Raw genomic sequence first — 12,084 nt, forward strand, 5'->3', positions numbered from 1 at the left:
GGTGCTCGAAAACTTTTGGTGCTGCTCGGGCATGAGTAAACGCACCAGGCATTGTTGCATGGTTTCTTCAAGCGTGAGCATTCAAATAAGATTCTGCACCACTAAACATTTTTTTTTATTTTTCTGTTTCTCGGCTTTTGAGTTTCCCGTCTCTAACGCTTATTTCTTACGGCCCCTTCAAAAATGTACCAGCGGGGTTGTACTGTGTTTCTTTCTCTGCATTTCTTTGATTCTCTCTCTTTCTCTTTCTGCCTTTCTTGAACTCGATTTCGCTCTTTCTCATTCTTTCTGTGCTATGCTATACTTTACTCTGTCCCCTCCCCCTTTTCCTCCTTCTCACCCTCACATGTTTCTCCTCACCGTCACTTCCCTTTCTCTCCCCCTTGCTATACTATACTATGCTATACTATAATATATTACACAATGCTATGCTGCGCCCTGCTAGCGGTCCTGGATAGACCAGTGGTTAGGCCGCTCGCCTTCGGATTGTGCGTACCCGGGTTCGAATCCCGCCTCGCCAAGAAAGATTTTGCGAATATTTTTTGCTGTTCTTCGTTTTCTCTATATCTTTCTTTCCATCCTTCTTTTTTCCCCTCTGTATTCGTTCTCTCACCCATCGGGGTTATTGCATCCCGAGCCGAAGCAATCGGCACACGTGGTCTGGGACCGAAGCAAAAGAGGACGATGAGAGTGCGTGTCGGTTCATGATGATGATCATTTCTGTACCAGAATGATCCAGTGCTCGGCTTTTACAGGTCCGCCGTTAAAACTTAAGCAAACATCGCCCGTTCTAAATATGATAATTGCGGCAATGACAGGCTGTATAGCAGTGAATGTCTCGACCTCCATAACGACATCTTCCCTGTTGCGATGCATGCCATGCCGTCGTCGTTCTCTGCACTGTTATTTGCCGCGTCCTCAGACAAGCGTTCCACCGATATACAAAACGAGAGTGAATACTCCAGAGTAAAAGGAAGAAGTTTGTTACCTACTTTTATGCAAGAGAGAATGAGTAGCCGGCGCCACGCATTGGCATCAACCTTTCCTTATCTACATTAAAAAATAAAAAAAACGAACAAATACAGATTGTCTGGCTTTGAATAGCGCAGGGCTGACATAACTGATGACTCGTTAAAGCTGAAGGTGCCAGTGAAATAATGTCCGTAAACAAATTAGCAAGTTTGTGGACATATAATGCTGTAATGGTGTCAGCTGACGCAAGACAGGGACATGGGCGACTGGTGATCGATAGAACTTCGTACAGCGGTGGATACAACATATTGATTAAGGTTAGCCTAGTGCTGATGATGATGATGGCGTCGACTAAAATGAACAGAAAAGACAAACAAAAAGACTAGTCTAGGCAAAGCAAAGCCTGGCATAGGCATCTGCATGCATTCATACACTTCAGCGTCGTTTGAAGCCAAGGGAAAAGTTCTTTCGTTGCTTCCGAGGTTTAGTGAGTGAGAATGCCGTTCCTGTATTTATTTCTATTTTACTGTGTCAGGAAAGTTTTTTTTACATTTATTTAGCACGCATTGCCTCTGTTTGTATTCACGCTTGAGTTCCCACAGTGCCATCACGCTACTTTGCTTCGAAGCTGCTTGAGCTTTTACAAACATGCTACGAACGAACAAAAAATATAGGACTCCAGTGAAAGAAACAATCACGCTCGTTGCCGGAGCCAAAAGTACACGTAGCCTATATGTGCCTCCTAGAGATTACTTAAGGAATAAAAAAATAAATACAAAAAGCTGGCTATGCCAGAATACGCCCAGCAAACAACATTTGGTAAGCGTGCATAAGAACGCCATCTTACTATCATCCCCATTCTTTCTGCCTCCAAGAAAATGTAGACGCCATATTTGGGCTCACGAGACGCACACTAGAATGCATACTAGAAAGGCGCACGTCTGAAGACACGGGAAACGATCATAAATTCCGCTTCAAGAGACGCGGCTGCGAACGACAAGCGCTCCGAGCTACGTGAATTTCAGCTTCTCCAGACGCTATTTGAGTGACTCCTCCCACGCTTTCTTCGCTCGAATTCCTTGTTTGCAGCATACGTTTTCCTTTTCTTTTTCATCTTATAAATTGCTCTTGGGAAGAGCCTACTCCACATCCATTCATTTTGTTTGTTCTTCGCTTTTCTTTTTATGATTCTCTTCCTTCCCAGCTATTCCTTTCTTGGAAAGCTGCCTTTTACAGAAGGAGCACGTGTTTCTGGCATTGTAGCAGATTTCGCGGCAGTCATTTTTCACACCTATACAGCACATCTGGGCCACCGGGTAGCCGAGGAGCTGAGTGCACTTGTTCTTTTCCAGACAGCGAACATGCAAACCCCGCTGATGCTTTTGGACCGCACGTAATGCACAACATAAGTACATGGTCTTGTCAAGTGGCCTCGAAGTCGCCAATGGCGCCTGTTCCCGGCACTCTGCCACCGTTCCGCTACATCGTTCTTACTTAACTTTAAGAATTATTTTCACTGCTTCTTCCGTTTGTATGCGATGGCATACGAGAACGTGCTTGGGGTTATAACGAGGAATGTTGTTTTTTTAGGGTACCAGCTGACGCACCCATTAGCGTTGATGTTGCTGCACTTAGTTTGAACGGTGCTTATGTACAGCTTTAAAAAAATAACGAAATTTGATGAAGTTCAAACTGATCCGAATCAGTCTAAGCGGACGCGACCAAAAGCTGGTTGGTGGCTACTGCTTGGAGCGAGTGACGGACTGATTTTCATGTTCTGTTTAACTGCATTACAAGTCAGTGTTAGTTAACACCCTTCGCAAGTGTTACCTTTCCGTCACACACGAGAAGAGTGGAACATTTTAGAACACATCTATATCAGAAGGTTCTAACTTTTCAATTATGTCGTCAATTTTTCCGAGTCCCGAACAAAGTTCATGATGTCTGAACAAAAAAAAACAAAAACAAAAAAAACAAAACAAAAAGCAAGTAGCATGTTCCCTTGCATGTGGCCATTGTAGCGCTCTCAAACTTGCCCAGCTATTTAGTAGGTCTTTAACGGTTAAGTATCGTATTGCGCTAATGATACTTTCTCGGATGTCGTGCGAGCTGGACGCGCTTTACGCATACTCTCTAATGGAGCATAGTACGAAATATTACTCTCTTCCGTGGCATGTTCTCTTAGTTACAAGGCAAGTAATTACGTCATTCTTCACTTCCTTCACCGTTTTTCTTGACTAGTTCACAATATGCTCGGTTCGCATATGCTACTTCTGGCTAACAATACTACAGCATCGGTTCTGTTGTGTAGATAAAAAAGCAGAATATATAATACCACTGAGAATAAGCAGAAAATCCAGGGAACTGAGATGGTGCGTCAATTTTTGTTCTTTATTTCTGACATCTTGAAGTCGGCAAAAGAAAAAAGAAGAAGAAGAAGATTTTCTTGAGTATCTTCAACAGGTCCCTTGATCGCGAATAGCTTTTTGAGGTCCTTCGTCGTTTCGTGGTTTGTGCCTTTGTCTGCCGATCTCTCCCATTACATCTGTTTTCCAAAGCAATCTTTCTTCTTCGACCCCTCCACACTTCTTCTCTCACCCTCACTCTCTCCCTTTCACTTGCAAGGAGACCAAGCACTCGAGCTGTTCTCTTACTCGCAGTCAGCCTCGGTTCGGTGAAAACACGGGAAGAAGCTTTTAAGAACTCAGCTCTTGGATCTCTTACGGATTCGTGAATTGTTGGTGCTGATGTTCAGCGGGCCAAGCACGGCCTCGGTATCGTGTTGTTCAGGAAGTCAAAGAGAAGCGACAACGGAACTTGACAAAGCTTTTTAGCCGTGAGACAGCACGGCAAGAGAAACGCTTGAACGACGCACTAATGCTGCTGCTGCTGTCGTGTCGTCAAGCTTTAAGGTCCGCATCGAGATTTACCGAGTCGCCGTGTTCCGCATCTTGTTTTGAGCCGTGCTGATTTTTCGTTCGTTCCGCGTAGTATCTAGTCGAGTGTAGCAGTTGCGCGTTGCTTCCCCCTTCGAACTCTCGAAAGACTTTGGAGGAAGAATCACGGAGCAATTGACGTGGAGACAACCACTGGTGTCCTCTCGCAGGGTGTAGCACGTGCTTATGTACACCGACAGTGTTTTAGGCTCAAGACATGAGTGGACACGTTACTTTGGAGTAACTTTCCTCTGTGCTTGTCTTGTTGGAGGAGACATGAGTTGGAAATATCTCCGCATCCTGCGAGGAAAGGCACTTAGTGGTCCGGTATATAGTTGTAAACGCTAGTTCGTAACCAAAATGTTACGCGAGCTCCAGGAACAGATATTGTCACATATAAATGGACTGTGAAACAAACGCAGTCTTGACAGTTGCAGCACAACGAAAGATGAAATGTGTACAAAGTACACAGACATGACAAACTCTTGTTACATTTGTTTCTAACTAAGGCCTCCTTCACACACTGTTTCGTACTCACACAGGTAGGTCATTCGAGTAATCAACAACAGAATTCGACACTAAGGCTTCATGCATACATACACGTGTGATTCCTGTTTCGGTGAAGAAAATGCAAGTTTGCATTCCGTCTGAGGCGCCGATTAAGGGAGCTGCGAATTCGTTAAGGCCAACTTTCAATGCATTAACATTATATGGGGTGCAATATGGCAAAACGCGTACGAGCTTGACCGAAGGAAGCTGTGCTAAGCCTACCGTATTTACACTAACATCAACATTGGCTATAATTAGCTATAGCTTTTGCAAACCTGAAGTAAATGTCTGCTCACATTCTTACCAATGCAAATGACGGCTAACGTTGGTTACGGTTACTACAGTTGGCTAATGTTGGATACGGTTGGCTAGCTGTTGGTTAGCGCTTGCTATTGATGGTTGTCAGGGTAAATGAATGTAATTGGAGGTAGTTAAACTTAATGCCAGCGTATTTCTCTAGCATCTACTGCCAAATTGCCGCTAATCTGTTTCTGACTCACTTGTTTCGCATAAAACGCAGGCAAGCATATGCTACTGTTAGACGTCAGGGAAGCAGCGCACATTCTATCGCACGACTCGGACGTAACGATTTGTTGCCGCTCAGTGGCGCGGATAATGTGTTCTGCAGCAATGATGAAATCCTCGTGCAGTGACGGTTGCTGCTGCGAACCGCCTCGCCGAAAAAAAGAAAAAAAAAGACACACACTTTCGCACTGACAAACACAGAGAAGGCTTCGTCCAACCGTTCGTTCGCGGGCGCTCGCGTTTGTGAGGCAGAACAAATTTCTTGCGTCAGCGGACGATGGCAGATGTACACGTGTTTACGTGCCATCTCTACTGCACAATAAATAAACACTCACTGTCTTTTTGTGTTTATGCGACAAGACCGGCTGCCGCGCCCGCCCTCCCAAAGTAAGCAACACTGTCAGCAACATAAAGTCAGTCTATCTTTACATTGTCGAGATTGTAAGTGCATGCCAAAATTCGATGAATGCGCAGTGTTGTACCGTCATAGAAATTAAGAAACGCGCCTGATGATTGAAGCATTGCATATCGAGAATAGTGGTAGCGCATGCGTGAGCCAACCGTCGGTTAACTTGCATAAAGATGAAATCAAATGCCTTAACAGTTATCTTCCACGTAGACCGCCACGCGTGCCGGATTGATAGGTTTGCCTGTTGCATAGGCATGCGCAGATAAGTTTTCGTGCCTTCTTTCTTTTCAGCCGTTGTGCGTCTCTTCAGTTGTTAGTCGGCGTTTGTGGTGTCCTGACTTCTTTCTTGTGTCCGTGTTTGCACGCCCTGTCTTTTTAGAATGAAAGTCAGCAACACTGACAGCTGAGTAGTGTTGCACAATTTTCCAAGCAGCTATGACCAAATGTTTTCATTGCGAAACGTGCCTATTGAAGAAACAATTACTTCAACTAAAATAGTGGAAAAGGGACGCGTCGCGGACGCATAATTACACGTACAGCGGCAGCGCGAACGCAAGCCGGACAGGACTGATGACTACGCTGTATGCATATGCAATCACAACACTCGCGTACACACTCAGTGGATACTGTTAATGAATCACCACGTGCGCCTGGCATTTACGCACTGCAGTTCTAATTATACATCCAACCCCTGCTCGTGTTGTGTGCAGTGCTGTGCAGTGACGTTGACATAGGTTCACGCATCACATGATCGTAAATTTAACATTGTAAACGTCGTTGCTCAATGAGAAACCCTTAATTACGTCTTAAAAATTGAATGCCTCACAAAAGGTGGTCACTTAATGGTTACAGCGCCGCGATTCTAAGCGTGAGGTCGCGGATTTGATTCCTGCCGTGGTTACGCCACATAAATTAATACGACATGCGAAAAACTCTTACAAAATTAGATTTTGGAGAACGCTAATAAGTAGAGGTGGTTAGAAATTGTGTGTAGCCTCCTAATACGGCGTGCCTTACAATAAGAACTGGTCTAATTCTGGAATGTAACACATAAACATGTTTAGTGCTTGCGTAATTAGTTACTTATTAGTTTTTTGCTTTAAGCACTGGTATTTATAGTGTGTAATTACACGTAAGGTGATAAAATATAATGTAGAAGACAGATGTTGGACGTTTCATTAGAGAGCACCTATGTTAATTCAACAGGCACTGAAGAGAAAGTAAACGAAAAGCCGTATGAAAAGAAATAAAAGTTAAAGTTATGTGATGCGTGTTGGCTTTATACAGCTCCTATACACTGTAAAGCGCTAGATTTTATGCCTGGGAAGCAAATAGGAGAATTCATTCTCCTTAATGCCATGTGCGTCCACATAAATGTGCGGTGCACGAATTTATTTTGCTGTCTGTCTCTCTCTCTCTCTCTCTAATCAAATCTTAGTTTCATTGGCATGACACATAACAGCATGAAAAGAATGTGGTTAAACTAACCTTACGTGTGTAGACTACCTCGAAAGTTTCTAACCTACATCAGCAAAGTGCAGTACACTTCTTAAGCACGCCCTGGAACCGTAGGTCAATCGAATAACCTGTGTTGTGCCGTCGTTCATGAACAGCCACGAAGCATTACATGGAGCCGCAAAAGTTTTTGTTGCCATTTATAGAGAGACGAAGATGTGTAGGCGGACGGGAGTGCAGAAGCTTCGGATCGAACATTCTCTGTCGGTGGTTTAGTGTATGTCGTGATAGCGAGAAATCAATAATCCTGCTCAGTTGTTTGTGACCAAGCACATCGCGCCATTGGGTCATCATTCATTCAAATTTTTTTTTTCGTTGTGTCAGTTGGCGTTTTTCAGTTTCCTTCTTCGTCTGCGCTGTACGTCATGTCCTAATAATTTGTTCTGTGGTCACTCTCTCTACTCGGCTGCTTCATTCTCTGCGTCTTCCTTGAAAACGCTACAGCGGAGCAGATTCCTTTCACCACGACTTCAAAATTTCTCAAGCCTGTACCCGCACGCCATTCTATATAATTTTGTATCACTGTCGCGCAACACGCGAAGGCTGTGGGGTAATGTCATCGTGTGGGCTGGGAGCATGCGCGAGCTTTGCAGAGCCACAAGGCACTCGATTTAGTTCCTTACGTGCGCCGCGCATTGGGATTCATTTGGTACGGTTCGAAAAAAGACTAGCATGTAACGAAGAGCCGGGAGACCTACTTCGAATAAAAAAAAGAAAGAAAGAAAGGTGGAGGGGGTAAGAGTTCTCCCAACGGGGATCCGAAAGGCGTATTCTTCGGGATCGAAAATGCGTGTCCCAAGAAAAGTACGCAGAGTGAATGGTATGCGACGAAAGGTACGCTTCGCAAACGATTCTGAAGGGGTCGCTGCCGTGCCTTGCCACTAAACGGATCTCGATGAGACGCAGTGGGAGCCCTCTCTAAATGCGAAGTAACTTATTCGAGATTTGTCCGGAAATGCATAATGGCGAGTATTGAGCGTTGGGAGGATGCTCAAATTAAGAATGACTGGCAAGCCCAACTCGGTGAGAATGTGTGCACTGTGGATTCCCCAGGTCTGTCAAAACGCTACCAGAAATACGTCGCAAACATTTGTATTGAACTAAATATTTGTGTTTTTGTAGAAGAAATGTATGCAGACAAAAGAAGGCGGCTAACTGACCTCTGATAGGCCACGAGTCGGAATTATTTCGTAATACAAAAATATGCAGATATAAAAAGCCACTAATAGACCCTGATAGACCACAAGTCTAAGGTTTTGATGACTTCGAAGCACATATGAAACGAAGGACCTCATCAATTGCTTATGATAGTTAGATGACAGTCTGGATTTTTTTAAAGTAAACAAAAATGTATTAACCATTAAAAAGGCAGCGCCCAGAAAGCTGAGGGCTTGAAATATGACTCTAGGAATAATAATAAAGTACCTTCCGCTAGAAACAAGAACAGAAACGTGAGCAAGCAAACGGACGAACAACACGAAAATCGGTGATAAGTATGCTGTGGTAAGAGCAGTGCTTCCGAGGCGGGGGGGTCCTGTCGTCGAGGAAGTTTTTCCCTATTACCGTCTCTACCTTGTAAATCATAGCCGGGAGCCAATTACACGCGAGGCGAGCGCGGTGACCTCGCGTTTCTCCGCAGCTTGACACATACTATAGAACGGCACGGGTTGCGGGGTAAGGGCTGCGGCCAGGAAACTCGCTCGGTGGCGTTTATGCGCCGGCCTGCTCACCCCTGTCCCTTTTACTCGCGCATCGGTTGGCACGCCTCCTTCGGGAAAGCGTGGCTCCCGACGCCGTGGACTTTTAGGGACATGTGGGATGACGCTCCCTGCTGCTGCTGCTGCTGCTGCTGCTGCTGCTGCTGCTGCTGCTGCTGCTGCTGCTGCTGCTGCTGCTGCTGCTGCTGCTGCTGCTGCTGCTGCTGCTGCTGCTGCTGCTGCTGCTGCTGCTGCTGCTGCTGCTGCTGCTGCTGCTGCCGATGGTGGTGGCAGTGCTAGTGGTGGCTCCAGAAGGTGGCCACGTTTTTACGAGCTTGTTTATAACCACGCGCCCTTAACCCGTGGTATCTCTTACAAGCAGCCGCCGACTCACGGCATCGACGCTGCAGCTGGAGCGTGAAGGACCGACTGGGCGTGTGTCGAGAAAAAAGCCGGGGGGAGGGGGCTCTTTACATGTATACTTTCCGTTTTCTTCTAAACTGTGATGTCATTTGCATAAAAAAACGCCTGGCCTGCGCTGAAACCGCAGCACAGTCACAGCGAAAGCTGGAAGAGCGGCGTTTCTAGAGCCCGTTGTGAGCTTTCTTGGGGCTACAATACAAGTACACTAGAAAGGTACCCACTACGCCATAAATCACATTTTTTGTGAAGATGGGAAGCACCTACTAAGCCATTGTTCGTCATTCGGCGGAGAAGCGAGGCACCAGCTACAGGTCTGTAAGGCATTTGTGCACTTCGTTGACGCGGCGACTGACGACGATGAAGAATTATGGCTCAGCCCTGTGTAATGGGTTGGAAGCTTTAAACGGCCCACCACCAGTTATGTAATTTGCATTCGGTGACGCCCGGTCGCTATTTCCCTCTCCCGTCATGCTGTATAACATACGTTGACGTGGGAGAGAGACGGAGGGGGGGGGGGGCGAAGAACTTTACTGAGACCCCGAGGAAATGGATCATGCTCTTATGGGCTTCCTTGGCAACCAATACAAGTGCACTTGCGAAGAACCCACTACGCTATAAATCACTGTAATTTTTTAGAAGTAGGGCAGCAGGCACTGTGCCATTTTTTCGTCATTCTACAGAGAGCCGTGGTACCTGCTAAGCGCATGTAAGGCATTATGCGCACTTTGTTGATGCTGTGCCTGATGACGATGAAGAATTATGGCAGAACCCTTTCTAATGGGTTAGAAGCATTCAACAACCTACTCGTTGCGCAATTCGCATTGCTTGACGCCTGGTTACAGAATTCGCGTTGTGCGACGCTTGGTGCTTAATTTACTCTTCTACCACGCTATATTGCATATGCTAATGTGGTTCCTTCCCGACATGAAGCCTGTATAGGACCGTTTTGCAAAGCAGTTTCAAGCACCGGCATGGCTCAGAGGTTGAATACTGGGCTCCCACGCAGAGGGCCCAGGTTCGAACCTCGTTCCATCCTGGAATTTTTTTCTTCTTTCGTTTTTCTTTCTTATTTCGAGCGATACTGGTTACGGACACCGGCGGCGGCGGCGGCGGCGGCGGACAACTACGGCACCAAAAACGGCCGGTGAAATGATCTCATAACAGCTTTCGCTGTAAAAGGCGTTGACTCTACGGCAACGCTCAAAATGGCGCTAGGTCGGCGAAAAGGTGACCCACAAATCAACAGCTTGAAGCTAGATAAGAACCTTTACTCTGAAGAGACCCATGAGTTTTCAAGTTATTGTGTCTTCAAGCTTTTCTGTTAGTTTATTTGTTCTTACGCGGCGTCGCAGCTGTGTTCAGCTGTGCCTATTATTATTATTATTATTATTATTATTATTATTATTATTATTATTATTATTATTATTATTATTATTATTATTATTATTATTATTATTGCTACGCTAATGAAAAAAAAAACTGTTGCACAATTTAATATTGTTTTGGACGGACCCGCGACGTAGCAGAGAGACTGCCTTTCTGCTCCGACGTGGGAGCGGCCCGCAACGTGCTAGAGCGTGTTCCGAGCGACCATAATGAAGTTTTTCCATCTATCCATTCATTGTAGCAACACTCACTACTAATTTTATATTGGTAAGACTTTTGCGTATTTTGATCATGAACACTGCTGAAGTTGCGGCCAGCGTGAGCAGAACCCATCTGGTGTTTATTCAACTCTGAGTTGAGCGATACTTCGAACGATGACTGATAGCGATGTAAGTACGCAACCCTTCTACTTCAAAGCCCATCAACAGAATAGGGCCTGTCATAGGTGGCATTGATGGATGGGTTCGGGTATGACTAGCTAGACAGGAGAGAAACGACGAATCTAGTCAACGCATCCAGTCAAGAGATTCAACTCAGTGGCCCTACTATTTCTGTTGGCAAAGCTATGGCTCGAATTGCTGCGAGAGAATTTCAGCAATATGTACCACGTATCTGTGATTATTCATTGTGAACCTGCTATGGTGACCACGTGAATTAAATAAAACAACAACACTTAATAATGTGCAACGGGCATACCCAGTGGAATTTCATCGAGCAGAAATCGCCATTTGTCGTTATTTTTGGACAACGTGAACAGAGCCTTTCTAGCCAAGCTGACCTCTCCTTATCAACAAAACCGGAAATGGAACATCCGCGCCCTAAGAAAATTTCTGCAAAGTCGTTTTGAATGAGATGCGATTAATGCACTGGCCAAATAAAGTAGTGAAGTCATGCTTACACGAATACTCAAAGTTTATTGCATTTCTGGTCAATTTTTCTGTTATATCTTCCGCAAAGTGCCATTTCCTGCTAGAGTGCTACATTGTACCCCTTACTCTTTTTTTTACGATGTCGATCCATGTTGCAGAAAGCTGTCCTTCGTTACGGCTGATTTTGTTGAAGTGTATACCGATCTCAACCCCCGTTTACAGGGATAAAATGAGTCCCTCGTTTCCCCTTTTCTCATCTCTGACAACTGGTCTTAGAGACAGACTCTAAGTAGTGCCATATTCTCGTTTCCTTTTTGCCCCTCTCTTTTTCTTTTTCCTTTTCTTGCTCTCCTTTTTTTGTAACATCTCTCTTCTATCATCTTTTATCCCCCTTCCCCCAGCACAAGGTAGCCAGCCGGTCTAAGAACTGGCTAACCTCCCTGTCTTTCCGCTTGTTTCTTGCTTCCTTCTGAGTGCGGAGTAACAGAGCGCACGCTCGTCTGGTTGACCTCCTTGAGCCAAATGTGCGACAAAGTGCAATGACTACAGTTGAAAACAACGTGATCGCATCTCCATCTGTCCACTGTCTGTACAGAGCCGTATATCCCTTCGCTGTGGTCTGTGCATTGCTTGTACGGACAGTGGGCTATCTAACTGCGTATTTTTATAGCTCTGCTCTTAAAAAGAAGGCAATCCTGACAGTCCACAATGACACATGCATTTAATAGGGTCTGTAAAACAAACAGAAAAATGATGCCACGATCCTTGATTACTGATTCGATGCCAGGTTTCACATGAGGTAT

The sequence above is a fragment of the Rhipicephalus sanguineus genome, chromosome 2, assembly GCF_013339695.2.
Source record: "Rhipicephalus sanguineus isolate Rsan-2018 chromosome 2, BIME_Rsan_1.4, whole genome shotgun sequence".
Lineage (NCBI taxonomy): Eukaryota > Metazoa > Arthropoda > Arachnida > Ixodida > Ixodidae > Rhipicephalus > Rhipicephalus sanguineus.